This window comes from Mauremys reevesii, linkage group 4, assembly GCF_016161935.1.
Source record: "Mauremys reevesii isolate NIE-2019 linkage group 4, ASM1616193v1, whole genome shotgun sequence".
Taxonomy (NCBI): domain Eukaryota; kingdom Metazoa; phylum Chordata; order Testudines; family Geoemydidae; genus Mauremys; species Mauremys reevesii.
In genome coordinates this window covers 104,672,395-104,688,675 of record NC_052626.1, presented here as the reverse complement: position 1 = coordinate 104,688,675, position 16,281 = coordinate 104,672,395, and the positions used below count along the sequence as shown (strand labels likewise).

Here is a 16,281-nt window from a genome sequence, read left to right as displayed (position 1 = left end):
CAGTTTTTACTGTTTAAGTCAATTTCAACACCGTAATGTGGTGTTTATTGGTCAAAGTTACCAAACAATAATTTATTTAAATATTTGTATTGGTTTTGCACGGACAAGTATTTTTTCCCCAGAAATTATGAAACTAGTTAACATGTGGCAAAAATAGCAAATATCAACTTTTTGCAATAACATGAAATGTTTTCACATCACATATTCTTAATTGTCAAAGTATTTCACAAGTGATTATAATAGTTTTCGATATTTTCAATTGAAATTTTCTGACGAGATCAATCTCACGTTGAAGGTTGTGCATCAGTAACAGTAGATTCGCGTCCCGTGCGGCGGCCTCCGCGCCCCGTTACGGCCCGTTGGAACTGTGGAGCCTGTATCGCGCCCATTTTTCCTAGGCCCCGCCCTATCTCCCCGGCCATATCCTCCTGCATCTCAGTTACGCAGCTTCACATACAGTTAGTTAGCTTACTGTCTGTCTCTATCAGGGGGTAGTTCCTTAGTTAGTTGTTGTCTTAGGCTATTAGTGATTTAGGTTTAGTATATTTAGGTTAGCCTCTGTTAGTTAGTAGCTCCCTTTCTAGTGACCCCCACGCCTCTTCCCCCCCTAGGCAGGGCGCGCCCGGTGCATGCGACATCTGCCCCCCGCCCAGCGCCTGCTGAGCTCCGTTGCCTCTTGCCTCGCCTGGACATTCCCCTGGCGCAGCTGCCTCGGCTTTCAAAGGCCCCACGGCGGCGCCTCCGACAACTTCCCGGGGCAGCTCCCACAAACGCGCCGGAAGCCAGCGGCCGGCGCCGGCCGCCGGGCACGCCGGCCGGCCGCCGGGTGGCCGCGCGCGAGCCCGAGCGCACGCGGCGGGAGTGGGCGTGCGGCGCCAGCCCGCGCCGCGGCGCGCCCCGCTGCCTCGCGGGAGGCGCGCGGCGGCCGCCGCGGCCTCCCGCCGGATGCGGCCGCCGCCGCGAAGCAAGGGCGCCGGCCACCGCCAGGCCCCGACGCCTGCCGCCCGCGGAGGGCGCCGCGACCGCGGGCGCCCCGGCCCGCCGCGCGCCGAGGCGCCGCAGCGCGCCCACGCCGGCGCCCCACCCGCCGGGCTCTGCGGGCCCGGGCGCGAAGGGCTTCGGGCCGCGGCGCCGGTGCCGCGGCCCGCCTCCGGCGAGAGGCTCCGCAAGGCCGCACCCCCGCCCGCCTGGGGTCGCCGGCCGGTCGCCGCGACGCCCCCGCGGCGCCCGCTCCCGAACCGGCACGGCGCCGGCGCCCGCACGTCTCCACGCCTCGGGATCGTCGCCCGCCCCGTCGGCCCGGTCCCGCTCCGCATCTCCCCTTCGCCCCGCTCCCGGCACCATCCGGATCCTCGGTCTCCGGTCGGGTCCCCCCATCCCGCCGGTTCCAGATCCCCGCCGATCCCTCATCGCGCGCGCCCGGGTCTCGGTCCCGGTCATCATCGGGCACCGGCGGCGCACCGCCACCTCGAAGCCGCCCGCCGCGGAGCGGTCCCGCGTCGCACCGCGGCGCGTCTCCCGCCGGCACGTCGGGGCCCCGGTCCGCGGGATCCGTCCCCAGGCCGTCCCGTCTCCCCCCGTCGCGCCGCGCCGTCCATCCCCGTCGGCGGCGGGGGTCGCCGCTGCGCCGCGCGGGCGCCCTCGGCGCCTCCGGTGCGTCGGGCCTCCCGGTGCGTCGGTGGCGCGCCGGCCCGCGGTGCACCCCATCCGCCTCCGCCAGTGCCGCAGTGGGCATACTGGGGCCCCGTCGCGCACCATGCAGGGGGGGCGCACCATGCCGCTGCGGGATGGGGGACTGGACGGGCGCGCCCAGCAGACCACCGGGCGAGCGCCTGGACTCCCGGACGGGACCCCCGACCCTCCCGCCCGCCTCCCCGCTCTCCCCCGCAGCCCTCCCCGGCGCCTCCTCCCTCTCACGGGACCCCAACCCGCCACTCCCCGGCGGGGCGCCGGCAGGGCAGGCCAGCAACACCCTCGGGCGCGGCGGGGGGGGGCCGACCCAGCCAGGCCCGGGGCTTGAGGAGCATGGGGGCGGCCAGCCCCTGGCCAGGAGGATGGACCCCCGGTGCAGGGGCCTGCCCGGGCGAGGACCATGGGAGGCCGTGGCGGCGGCGCGGCGGCGGCGCGGACAGGGCACCCAGGTGGCGCGCGGACCCAAAACCAAAACGCTGGGGCATCGCCGCGCTTCTCTTACCTCTTTAGCGCCTGTCGCACGCTGAAAAACTTAGCCCCCGACTGGCTTCCACGAGCTGGGCCGCTCAGCCTCCGCTCGGCCTTCCCCCGGAATATTCCCACCCGGACCCCGGAGGCCGACCCCCAGACTGCCCGCCCCAACTCCCCGGCCAAGCCCGGCCGCGCACCGCGGGCCTGGCACGCCCTGCTCAAATCTCGCGCTCCGCCGACCAAAACGCCACATCCTGACGTGCCTGGCTCGCCCTGCGCGGTTACACAATCGGAGCCCTCCTGCCATGAGTTCTCGCTGCCCCACTGGGCTGTTGTTCTGGTTCCTCGCTCCTGCCATCCGGAGGAGCCTCCCGCCTCCTCCACGGGGCTCGACGTCCTTGGCCCTCGGCGCTCTCTCTCTCGGATGCGGAGCTCTCGGCGCGGAGGCTCGGCGCCGTGCGGCTACGGAGCATCTGCTCCTCTCGCCGGAGGTGCGCCTGGCGATTCTCGCCATCTCTCTCTCTCCTGGCGGTCCGAGGAGGGGGGCGCGCAGGATCTCGCGGCTTCCGGCCTCGCCGCGGCGGCCCCGCCGGCCGGCGCGCCGCAGCCGCGCTCCACAGCGCCGCGACCAGCCCGCGACCGCTTCGGGCCCGCGGCCCGGCGCACAACCGCGGCCGCCCAAGCGCCCCAGCCGGAACCCGGCCGCCGCCCGCCGCCTGGCGCCCAGGAACCGGGGGCCCCGGGCGCGCGCAAGGCTCCCAGCGCGGCCCATCTCCCCCCGGCGGCCCCCCCCGGCCCAGGCCGCCTTTCTCTTTCTTCCTCTTTTCCTTCCTTTTATTCTCGACCTGCTTTCCCGGGTGCTTCAGTCCACCAGTCATACACGCCTTTGTTTTTGCTTTCTCCTCGCCTTCCCACGCTTTCCTCCCTGTTGTCTCCGCCCCTCCCCTCCCTCCCGTCCTCCTCTTCAGCAAGAGCTCCTCCTCAAGTCCTAGTGCAAGTGAAGCAGTGCCTCCAGCAAGACAGGAGCAGGAGCTCTCTCTCCCCCCCTCAGGGAATCCCTCCGCAGAAAGGGCTACGCCTCCTCTCTTGGACCAGGCCAAAGCTGAACAAGTTCCTCCTCAAGCCCAAGCGAAAGGGATGCCGCCTCCCCCTCCTTTTCCTCCCGAGCCGGGAGATGGGGTTTGCGCTCCGATCGTGATGAGGGTCCACTTCCATGTCGCAGCCATCCATCCTTCTCGAGTTCCCCTGCCGCCTCATCACCTCCGACCCACCTTATTTCGGTGTTGCCGTTCCTTCTTCTCCCGCCACCGGTCTTTACCAAATGCATACGGTGGGTCGCCGCATCGTTTGTGCCGTCGCCAGCACCGGGTATCCGGTGCATCCAGGTCTTCCGCTGTCTCGCCGGCGGGTCTGCCCGACAACTGGTGCGCCGCCAATCGGCAGAGATCACGAGATCCGTCCTCTTCCAGAGCGTCGGTCCCATGGTCCGCTCATCGGTGGCCTTTCACCCCTTCTCATCGCGGCTCTCCCTTCCCGGGGGCCGGAGTCCACCCTCACGCCAGCCATCTCTTCCTCCCTCACCTCCCCGCGGACTCACCCACTCACCGGACCCGGCACCCTGCGCTCTCGCGACCGCCTCCCCTGCTGCCTCCGGCCCGCCACCGCGGACCGCGTGGGTGGCGGGCGCCACCGCCGCCCTGTGGGCTCTCCGCTGGCGGCCCCGATCCTGGCTGCGGCCGCTGTTGCATCGGGACCGCCTCCCCTGCTGGGCCTCGTGGTGCTCCAGTCTGGTGCCGCGTCCCGCGATGGTGGCTCGACCCTCTCCGTGTGTCGCCTCCCCCGGTCCGCCGGCCACGCCCCGTCCGTCTCTCACCCGGCCGGTGGCTGGGCCTCCACCTGGGCCAAGCCACTCCGCGAGGCCCACCAGACCCGCCAGCTCGCTCTCACGGCCCGCCCGCCGTCGCTGCGCGGCGTGCCCGCCCTGCCCCGCGCCTGCCCCGCCCCATCATCACCCCCATGATGTGTGTATGCACCGGACAATCTTCACAATGTTCCCCACATCACAAGCACAAGCAGCGGACTTCCCACATGCACATGCACAGCAATGTTCCCTGTTTGTGTCCGCAGTGCTTCTGCTTGACTTCTTCTCCTCAGTTTCGGCGTCCTTTCCGACTTCACCACGCAGGAGCGCGCTCTTCACCAGCTGGTCCCTCTGGCTTCCAGTCCCTCAGTCCACGCGGTCACCACAGTCCCTTCCAGAGGTCATTTTCCTCTCCGTCCTTTTCCTCCAGGGAGAAATTACAGGAGAGGAGGTTTTGGGTTTCACAGGGCCGCCACAGGTCTCGGGTCTTTTCCAGGCCCCCATGTTCGGATCCCCCCTCTCCCGCCTGCCTTCCCTCCCCCGCGCCCTTTCTCCCCCCTCCGGCTGCTCCTCCAGAGCTCACGTCATAGCGCCCTCGCTGGCTTCCGCCGGCGGCACTGGTACACCCGCTCCAGCTCGGCCCGGCTCGCCCTCCCCACCCCATCCCCCCTGCCATCCACCTCTCACCCAGCAGACTCCGGCATCCTCCGCCTGCCTCCCCCCCCCCACACAGCCTGGTACCTGAGTACCTACCGCAGAGAGCTGCTGGCGAGGGGCTGGCTTCGCGGCAGCAGGGAGTCCTCCTGCTCCAGCCGCCCGCGCCGCGGCGCTCCGCCCGGCGGTGGAAAGACGTCGCTCGCGCGCCCAATCAGCTGCCTTCTCATTCTTCGCGTTCCGTCGTACCTACTACCACCCTCCTCTACTTACCCCTGGTACAGGTCTTCTTGCAGTCTCTCCTCCTTGAGTTCTTGCAGCGCGTCCGTCGTTCTCGCCGTCGCTGGAAGGTCTGGGTCAGTGTCCCTCCCAACCAGATTCGGGTTCGCGTCGGTCCATCCGCTGGCACCGACGCGCCGCCCGACGACCGACCCGACCTGGGATCCAACCGCCCTCCTGGTTGAACCCCCCCCTGGCCCCCCTGGCGGGTCCACTCACCTACCTCTACCCTCTCTCAGCTTTGTCCCTCACTCGCATCTCATCCGGGCCACCAGACGAGAGCGCCAGCACCGCCGGCCACAACACCGAGCCTTCCATGCAGATAAGGCACTACCAGCGCCCACCACCGCCTTCCATGCAGATAAGGTATCGCCTTCCACCTCAACCAGGAGATCCTCCTCTCTTCCCTTCCCGCCGCTTCCCTCCTTCGGCCGCCGCCTCAACCACAAGCACCCAGGGCGCCCGCGCGCGCCTTCGACGCCCGCTGCCTTCCTTCCGGCATCGCCTCCAGGCGTTTCGCCGCGTCGCCCGACGCGCCGAAGCCCGCGCGCTCTCCTCCTCCTTCGTCGTCTCGACTCTCTGCGTCCACACATTCTGCGAGCTGCCGAGCTTGCTCTCGCCCTGCTTCGCGCCCACGCGCACCGCCGCACCGGGCGCGCGACGCAGCGCCCGCCCTGGCCAACGCCGCGATCCAGGACATCTGTCGGCATCCTGGTCTGGTCTCCAGTCCACACCCTCACACCTTCACCTCGGTGCAGCATCTAGGCAGCAGCAATCTGCAGCTTCGGCTCTCCTCGCCTCCGCCGCCACTCACTCGCACCTCACTCCCCCAGGCCCCGAGGTAGTAAGGCTTGGGAATCACCAAAAATGCATGCACAAAGAAGAGAAGAAAGAAAGACGAAACGGTTAGTCTGGTGGTAACTGGTGTTCTCTGAGTGTGTCCGCTCAATCCTATCCCCCCCGCCTCCTTCCCCCCCCCCAGAGTAGCCGAGGGAAAGAACGGGGGAGGGCGGCGGGCCGGGCGGGGGTATACGCGCGCCGGCGGGGCGCAGCTCCAGGGCGACAGCCCCGGCGAAGCGCTTCGAAAAAACGAGATGCGCGCCACGCGCGCCGCACACCAAACTGATGGGGGATGGAGCAACACATCTCGAAGAACACCAGTTACTACAGGTGAGTAACCGTCTTTTGTATGGCCACAGTTTGTATCATATAGTGGGTAGATAAGAATGTACCTGAATTCCTTATGTAATGTTTCTCCATCTGTAAGCTTTTGTACATACAATGTGGCATTTAGTCTGCCTAGTAGAAGGTTTTAATTTGTAATTGCCAATGTATACAGTACTAACTTTTGAAGTATTCTAGAAACTAGCTTTTTTTAATTCAGTGACACTTTGGAACAGTATTAGTGTTAGGGATGACAATCCACAGCTTCCTTTTATGAATATGCAAATGCGATGAGAGAAAGAAGTGACCTAATAAGAAGTAGCAAAGAAAAAGTCCACAAACAAGTCATTATCCCTTTCCAGTGCAGAGGCAAAGAGCATGTCCCAGGTCTTACCAACTATGTCATCAACAATATGACAAACCAATTTGACCCAGCAGTACATCCAGAGGTGCTAATCAACATATGTGTTGGACTGCATGTAATATCAGATGTACAAGAATCTCTACTGAAAGTAGCAGATGTTGGTGAAGCACAAATGGAGAGATTTGAGAGAGACGCACTTTATTCTGATGAGACACAGTGCTTCTTTAGGCCAGTCAAGAAATCTGGCATCAAAACATTTGCTGACATAGCCAAGAAGACCAAATTTAAGTCTGGCAAGCGAGGGACAATCACAGTATCTATCAGTCCAGAAATTGTTTTTCACAGAGCCCTGTCCTTAGCAAGAGACAGAGATGATGTTTCAATAACAACTGTTCTTAGTCACCCAATAGGACCTGTGCCTATGTCCCTCTTCCATGCTGATGGAACAATGAGAAGAACAGACAAAGCTGAATTAGGGCACCAGCTGGAAGCTCAAGCTGAAAGAATCCATGAACTAAGAGCATGTAACAAAGAAACCACAGTGTACATCAAAGATTCCCTGACTGTCATACAAATGGTGTCTGGGGACAAATTCCACACATTTGATTAACTGGCTGCTGAGTATTTGAGAAAGGTCCTAAAAAGATTTGACAAAACGAAGTCTGTAATCAAAGACTTTGACAGATATGACAACCGTAACCCTGTGAAAACTGCAGAAAGACAGAAGCAGACAGGATGTAAGGCTGGATGCAAGAAACGCCAGGTGATTGGAGGACACCATCTGCCTCCAGGGAAAAAATTTCTAACCGTGGCATCCAGCTAGCAATTACTTGCAAATTTCTCTGTGAATATATGGTTCAAAATGCACCTGACCATGTAGGAGCACACCCAACACAAACACTCCTCCTTACAGGAGGCTTTTCCAGTGGTGAAGTACAAAGTCCATCACCAGTAGAGATGCTGAAGAAGCCCAAGACTTCTACAGTACTCAAGAGGGAGTGGACACAAGGATGCTTCTGCATGGTGTATGTGCCAGTATGACTTTTGGGTCTCTTGGTGTTAAAGGAACCATAGTGATTATGTCACCTGATACAGATGTTTAGGTCCTTGCTGTTCACTAGATAATGTGTATTGAAACAGGCACCATTACCAGCACAACTGGTCGCTGCATACCTGCGCATGCAATTTGTAATGCACTCACTGCTGACTTCTGCAACATATGCCATGTTGTACACACATTAACAGGGTGTGACTCTGTGTCATCCATATTTAGTATGGGGAATAAAATCAGTTTTAATGTTGTCAAAACAGAGGGAGCTTACCACCTCAGATATCTTGCCAAATTGGGAGAGAGTGATGGATAAGCCACAATTTCTGCTGCAAGGAAGTTGGTAGTGGTGCTATATGACTAGAGCAAGAAAGAGAAGGACCTGAATTGCTTGTGCCTCAATCTGGCCATCAAAAAGGACAAGTCATTGGCCAAACTCCCACATGGGACAGTTTTGAAGAGCATGTCAAAAGAGTATCTTGGCAAAGATCTCGATATCTTTGCACATGGGTGGCCCAGACGTTGGATATCATGGCAACATGGATGGAAAAATGAGGATGATGAACTACTTTCTGTGTTCTTCAAGGGCCCAGTGGCGTTTGAGCTTCTACAAAACCTTATTTATACCTCTACCAGTAGGGGTCATTGCACAATCAACTATGTTTGTAGTCAGAACAAGCTTCCCTGCACAGAACTGTGTACATGCCAAGGCAATGAAGACTGTGGTAACATACACGCCCAACAGAGATCATAATGATGAACAAGATGATTATAATGATGTTGACTAGAAATGTCTCCTGTGCTATTACATTTCAGTGATACCTGTACAAATTTATTTTGATTTTGTTTTTTCCTTTTGATGGTTGTTGTGATGCTTTGAGGTCACAAAGAAATCAAATTTTGTGTCTTGAAACAATAGAGTCACTAACAGAAAGGAATTCTAATATTTCAAAGTAATCTTTTTATTGTGCTGATGGGGTATCATTGTTTATCCTCATTTCTGTGGTAATGGAACCACTTGACAGCTCCACATCATACCTCATCTTAAAGTAGACATAATAAGCTTTCCAATGATATATGATGTGCCTGTGTTTAGAGAGGGTACACATTTAGTCAACCAAATCAATGGCTTCTGCCACTCGCCTAACTGTGCAAAGCGGCTGGAATACGACTGAGGATCTGGTACAAGGACTGCTCTCCACTAGAAAGAAATGGATCCTCATCTTCTAGTAGTGTATAGTAACAGTTTCTTGCTTTGCTGTTGAGAAATCCACCCCTGGACAGAGGGCCAGCACCAGGAGTTTACAGCATTTATATCTTATTAAAGTTCTTTTTTAATGGAATTTAATCACTGTCAACTGGTACCCCTAAAGTATGATTTTGGTGTAGTAACATAATTTTGTTGCCAGTATGCATATTAAAGTGGAATTTGGTTATATTTTTAATCAGAAGAGGATGAGAGAGCTGTAAATATAAAGAATCAAGGAAAATATTTCATGAGTATTTTCATGGCTGTGAATTATTATCAGCACTAAAATTATTCCATCATGCCACTGTCTTGCCATAATGAATGTTACATATTCATCCTTGATGATGCTTCAAGTTATGTTTAACTGTGGTTCATTATGAAAAAGATAGGATTAGTTCCTTTTGCCTTGGGAAAACCAAAGAGTAATGGTGAAGTGACCGCAAAGCAGCTGATAAAAATGACAAATATGGCTTGTGATAAGGAAGTAGCAACCTCTAATAAAGGTGAAGCAGAACTATGATCAGTACCTTGATATATAATCTGGGGTAGCCTTTAAAACAGGAGATTGGCTAATAAGGATGGTTACTTGTTGATCAGTTTTCTCTATTCAGTTAAATGCCTGCAGAGCCATTGGGCTGGATGTTAAACAATCCGAGTCTAACATTTTTGTGAGGTATAGTGGTAAGTGGTAAAACTCATCTTTTCAACCCCTTCTGAATGTATCATCTTCTTGTTTGTGTCCTCATGTTTTCCAGAGGGTCATCTTCATTTTAATTAGCATTGCTGTGATTCTGCCATCAGAGAGTTGATCATATCTTCCTTGTCAGTATCCTTTGTGGTTTCTCTTCCCAGACTCAGGCTGGCATTTTACAGAGAACATTCTGCTAGATTATCGTTTTGATCAAACAAAACCAGTTTGGGAATTGGATCAGCTTTGCTCTTATATGTTTTGTTGATTGGTTTGTTTGTTCACATTATCGGACTGAATGATTGGCTGTTTTATGCTAGTTGGCCCAGATAGGAGAAGCATGGAGCCTGTAATCATCCAGATTAGTGGAAGTTTATCCAGCGTACTGCAGGTTTACACTGCATAAAAGAAGCGGTGGCCTGTGGATAAGCTGAAGGCTTCAGCCTCCAGCATGCTCCAATCCTCCAACATCATCACTGAGTTTGTTCAGAACAACAAAAAAGAAGAAAAGGGAACTGGTTACAAAAGCATTGATTGTACTTTATTCTGACAGATCAGCAAAGGAATTCAGATGTGACATAACCATTCCTACCAAATTTTCTCTCTCCTCATCTTTATCATGTGAGTTTCAAATAGAAACTGCACAATTAAACCAAAAGCGGGAGACATACACATGTTTTTAGAATCTGTTGTTTATCTATGCTTTTGTGCAAATGCTATAGCTGTTTTGGGTAGAGAGCTGGTGTATATATAATTTCCAAGAGGCAGACACTTCATGCATTTTCACCAGAGTTACAACAAATAACTGAAGTGACATATTGAGGCTTCCAGCATGCAGTTTATAACCCTTAGAGTAAGGCACATTTATATGAGGACTTAAACAGCCTACATGAGTCTTCGTCATTCTCTATAATGCTCTTAAGAATCCTCACTATAATTTGTCTACATGGTAGTCAGACCTGTGTGTAACTAAAAAAGAATAATATAATCTAGGCCAAAAAAAAGGTGTTTACCTCAAGTGAGAACTGGTTTTAAATTGGTATGATTTTTTTTCCTTCTGAGCTCATACCAATGGATCTCAGTCATTAAAACTATTTCTGCCTTTTCCTCATTCCCTCTGCTGCTTATAAGTTTTTAAAGGTACAGCTGTATATTTAAAAGTGCAATTAGGGGAATAAAAAGATGCAGTAGGTTATGATGGAAGAATTCTCTCTTCACAAGTGACTGTGGAAAGCAACATTTGTAGCCATATCTTTATTCTTCTCTGTTGATGAGACCCAATCCCAGCCTCTGCACCATCCTTGGAGCATAGTGTCTGAATGGCAATGGATTCCCATGCAGTTCCGACGCATTGGAGTGTTTGTCTCCATACAGATTGTGCAGAGATGGTTGCACCCCTTTCATTCCACAGAGCCATGGTCTGTGGCAGTCTCCATCCACAGTAACAGAGCATGGTTTTTTTTTCCTGAGCAGGCCAGGAGAGGAGGAGGGATATGGCCAGTGGGTGCTGCACAACTGTATGCCTTAATCAAAGCTGTCACTTTGAGAGGCTGTTAATGGTGGGAGGAATAGCTCAGTGGTTTGAGCATTGGTCTGCTAAACCCAGGGTTGTGAGTTCAATCCTTGAGGGGGCCATTTGGGGATTTAATTGGGGATTGGTCCTGCTTTGAGTAGGGGGTTGGACTAGATGACCTCTTGAGGTTCCTTCCAACTCTGATATTCTATGATTCTAATGCAGTGGCTGCAGAGGCTACTGTGGCCCATCAGGTACAATAATGACCCATGGGTAGGCAGGGAGAGGATTCTGAGTCCTGACAGCACCACTGTACATAGCCTGTTTACTTGGGCTCTTTGTGAGTGTGGATGTGCTTTGCTTCAAAGAATCATTTTGTCTGTGCCACCCTCAATCTGAATGATTATTCAAACCTTTACTAGAGTTAATACATCATAAGAACAGAACATTTACTTGGGAGTAATATGATGAACCAAAGTCGTTACTATGACAACTTTACTGTACTATGTTTGGGAAGCTTATTTAATAAATATAATTGTTATAGACTATTGTATGTATATGTTAACAACATACATATATTATAAATATTGAACATTATACACATTAAATGGCTAACAGGTCTCAAAATGTAATTGTACATGGAGAATCAACCTCAAGCAGGGATTGGTTCTTGGCCCTACACTATTTAACCTTTTTCTAATGAGCTGGAAGAACACACAAAATCATGACTGATAAAGTTTGTAGATGGCACCAAGATTGGGGGAGTAGTAAATAGGAAAGAGGACAGGTCACTAATACAGAGCGCAAACAGTATGCACTTTAATATGGCCAAATCTAGAAGCAAAGAATGTCGGGCATTTTTACAGAATGGGGGAATCTGTCCTGGAAAGCAGAGACTCCAAAAAAGATTTTGGGGTCAGGATAATCAGCTGAACATGAGCCTCCAGTGCAATGCTGTGGGGGAAAAGGGCTGATGCAATCCTTGGATGTATAAACAGGGTAATATCAAGTAGGAGTTGGGAGGCTATTTTACCTCTGCAATTGGCACTGGTGTAACCGCTGCTGGAATATTGTGTCCAGTTCAGATGTCCTCAGGAAGGAAGTTGGAAAAATCGGAGAACGCTCAGAGAACAACCGTAAGAATGATTCAAGCATTGGACAACATGCCTCCTAGTGATAGTGATTTAGCTGAAAACAGAGAAGGCTGAGAGGTGACTACATTAAGAAAAAATATTTGATAATGCACTTTTCAGTGTAGCAGACAAAGGTCTGTAACAAGATCCAGTGGCTGGAAGTTGAAGTTAGACAAATTTAGACTGTAAATAAAGTATAAATTTTTAACAGGTGAGGGTAATTAACCATTAGAACAATTTACCAAGGTTATGGTGGATTCTCCCTCACTGACAAAACCAGGATATGTTTTTGGAGGTTCAAAGACAATGTATCAGGGAAAATATATGCATTTTGCCAGGTTTGGTGCATAGGTAATGCAGCTGCCGCACACGATAGAATTCAACTTCACTTACGCTTGTGGAAGGTTTCTTTTCAGTGAACTGAAAATCTTGTAAATTTCTGAATTGGATGCGCTGTTACTAAAAGCAGCAAGGTAAATTATACAGTAGTATTCCATTCATTATTAATGATGTCTTTTTAAAGTTTGCCACTGTTTTATTCATTAAGTGAGATATTTGGTTTATGATTTTGATAAGCTATAAAGTGGCCTAATTTAATCACATTTAAACAAATATGCAGAAGTTGAAATGCTCTTTTAAATCATCTCTGCTTATACTTAACAAAGAATTCAGCCTAAAGGGTTCAACAGTCACATCATTTCTCTCATGGCTATTCAGATTTCCCATATAAAGAAGGAGCAGGGTACTCTTCCCATTCCCTTTTTAGAACATTCCTCTTCTGCCTTTACAGTCCTGTCTATTTCCTCATTAGTGTTCCTTCCAGAGCCCAAGCTTGTCAACAATGAAGCTATTATCAGCACAGTATGAAATCAAAGGTAATACAAAGGTGGTTTTTAGTCTAGTCTTCAACAGTGTTTTGTCTATGACCAGTATTTTTAATTCTGCAGCTGCTGAAAATTTATGGAATTAGTGTATGTACAGCCAGATAGATTATAAATCAGCAAGTGATGACTTAACATCTGTATCATACAGGTACATTCTCATGTGTGTTAGGAAATGTGGGGAAATAGATCACAAAAATATCTTCACTTAACTAGAATGTACAGATAGCTTTAGTATGAGAGAGCATATAGAAGGGGGAGGGTTGGGCATTGTTGATTTCACATTTGCCTGCAGGTGTTTAAAGCCCAAAGTAGGTTGGAAGCCTTTTTTTTTTTTTAAAGCAAGTGTAAATGCGATATTAGTGTTCCATACATTAGTCTGTATATTCTGTTTTGTGAAACACAGGCTTCATGATATTTAGATAAATATTTTTTAAAGATGAAGGAAAAAGTGGTGACAGGAGTCTCTTTCTCCAGCAGCTTTCACTTTCTTATTTTGGTCATATGGAGCAGCTAGCTTCCTATTATCTGTAACAGTCCCCTCGCCCCCCAGCCCTACCTATCTTTTCACAAATTAATAAAATAGGATATCTACAGGTCCCATCTTGCACAGCATTTAGTGTGCCATAACAACTTGGAACCAGATTTATAAAGGTATTCAGCACTCAAAGGTGCGGGTAGGTGCCTGTTTATAGACGTGCCCAGTGGGTGACTTTCAATGGGACATGACTGCCTAACTCTCTGAGGTGCTCAGTGGGATTTACATCATTAGGTGCCTAAATACCTTTGTAAATCTGACCCTTAATCTGCTATGTTAGAAGTAAAGACGTGCCAGTTTATTTAGTAGGCAGCTGAGTGCCCCAGACTGAGGTGGGCTTAATAGATGACCTGCAACCTGCAATGGTTTTGGAGCATCTGAAACACAAAACTCCTGATCCTGCGGCTCTGCCTTAGTGCAGGGGTCCATCCATGTAGAGTAACTTATTGAATCAGGGCCTAAACATGCAGAGAGGAGCTTTAAATGTTTTTTTAGGGGGGGGTTGAATGAAACTTTAAAAAACAAAACAAAACAGAATCTGATTTCTTTCTTTTTGCTCTGTTTCTTCTAATTTTCTGACCTGGTTTGTACCATATTACCTCATTGGACTACATATTTCCCACTCTGTCCACCCTTATACATTCCTGAAATATCCAGGCAGTAGCAGGAATTCCTGTCTCCATAGCTCTCGTATGTACTTGCAACAGTCAGAAAATAAATCCCAGTTACTTGGAAGAGCCACACAGCTTTTATCTCAATTACTTTTAAAGAACAATTTAATTAGGACTTGGGACGCCGGAGCGCTTCACAAGCCAGGTGTTCTTTTGCTTTTTTTCATTATAAGGCAAATACTTTTTGTCATGGGCTTGCACCAATTTGGAGTGAAAGGGTATGCAAAGATATGAAGTAGATGATATGACTCTAGGACAGGATAGTTTGGGTACCTTCAAGCAACTTACTATAGGAATAATCCTGCTGTGCCCTTCATTAGGGGAATTGGCACAGATGTAATCCATTATTTTCGCACTTCAAGTTTATAAAGGAATGTCAGGAAGGTCTTTTCTATTTGTTTTTATCACTGGTGTGGTTTACTATTGCTGCCAAGTATCTCACTGACTAGCACTCTGTGATGGGGCTTGGGGTGCAGTTCAGATGAGTGAGGGGTTCTCTCGTCTCTTACTCTGTAACCCTGAGTGCTTCACTGTGCTTTGCTACTGTAGCTCCCAGCCTGGGATGCTCACAACTGGCTTACAAGCATGCAGCTCACAGCCTGAAGTGTCTGTGTGCTAGACAGCTCTGGTTCAGCAGCTCTGACCTGAGCAGCCTATCTACATCTCCCCTCTGGCTGCCAACAGCCTTGGTTGCAACCTTCAAGGTGACCTGAACACACTTCCAGACCCGAATTGCCCCGACGCTGGGTGTTCTGCAATATTCAACCCTCTCCGGGATAGTTCAGAAAAATGAGGTTCGTTCGTTCTTAAGACACAAAAACACATCACAGCTTATTAACTTAACGGGGGTAAATACATCCTTCAATTTAAACACAGCACTGAGTTCATTTATAGGAAAAATAAATTTATTAACAATAGGACCTAGGTTAAGTGATGCCAAGTACAAGGAATAAAGTTAGAAAGGGATACAAACAAATAAAAGTGAAATCATAGAATCATAGGACTGGAAGGGACCTTGAAAGGTCATCTAGTCCAGTCCCCTGCACTCGTGGCAGGACTAAATATTATCCAGACCAGTGGTTCTCAAACTTTTTTACTGGTGACCACTGTCCCATACCAACCCTGAGTGCGAACCCCCTAACAAATTAAAAACACTTTTTAATATATTTAACACCATTATAAATGCTGGAGGCAAAGCGGTGTTTGGGGTGGAGGCTGACTGCTTGTGACCCCCCCTCATATAATAACCTCCCGACCCCCTGAGGGGTCCCGACCCCCAGTTTGAGAAACCCGATCTAGACCATTTGTGACAGGTGTTTGTCTAACCTGCTCTTAGAAATCTCCAGTGATGGAGATTCCACAACTTCCCGAGGCAATTTATTCCAGTGCTTAACCACCCTGACAGTTAGGAAATTTTTCTAATGTCTAGCCTAAACCTCCCTTGCTGCAATTTAAGCCTATTGCTTCTTGTCCTATCCTCAGAGGTTAAGAAACACAATTTTTCTCCCTCCTCCTTGTGACAACCTTTCATGTACTTGAAAACTGTTATCATGTCCCCTCTCAGTCTTCTCTTTTCCAGACCAAACAAATCCAATTTTTTCAATCTTCCCTTATAGGTCATGTTTTCTAGACCTTTAATCATATTTGTTGCTCTTCTCTGGATTCTCTCCAGTTTATCCAAATCCTTCCTGAAATATGGCATCCAGAACTAGACACAATACTCCAGTTGAGGCCTAATCAGCGTGGAGTAGAGCGGAAGAATTACTTCTCATTTCTTGCTTAAAACAATCCTGCTAGTACATCCCAGAATGAAGTTTGCTTTTCTGGCAACAGTGTTACACTGTTGACTCATTTTTTAGCTTGTGATCCAAAATGACCCCCAGATTGCTTTCTGCAGTACTCCTTCCTAGGCAGTCATTTCCCATTTTGTGTGTGTGCAACTGATTGTTCCTTTCTAAGTGGAGCACTTTGCATTTATGCTTACTGAATTTCATCCTGTTTACTTCAGACCATTTCTCCAGTTTGTCCAGATCATTTTGAATTTTCATCCTATCCTCTAAAGCACTTGCAACCCC

At 50.7% G+C, this 16,281-nt stretch overlaps 1 protein-coding gene across 4 annotated transcripts in view; it reads left to right on the top strand.

Annotated features, from left to right (window-relative positions):
- The window catches only part of SERGEF (secretion regulating guanine nucleotide exchange factor), a 257,753-nt gene that overhangs the window by 173,338 nt on the left and 68,134 nt on the right, over nucleotides 1–16,281 (top strand). The window contains exon 12 of one of the 4 annotated variants that reach the window (XM_039536451.1): nucleotides 6,885–8,420. The exons of 2 other annotated variants lie outside the window; for them this stretch is intronic. The gene's annotated coding sequence lies outside the window, so the exon portion shown is untranslated. Of the gene's footprint in view, nucleotides 1–6,483; nucleotides 6,667–6,884; nucleotides 8,421–16,281 lie in introns of those variants that run through there. One more of the 4 variants, XM_039536455.1, reaches the window with a different exon arrangement.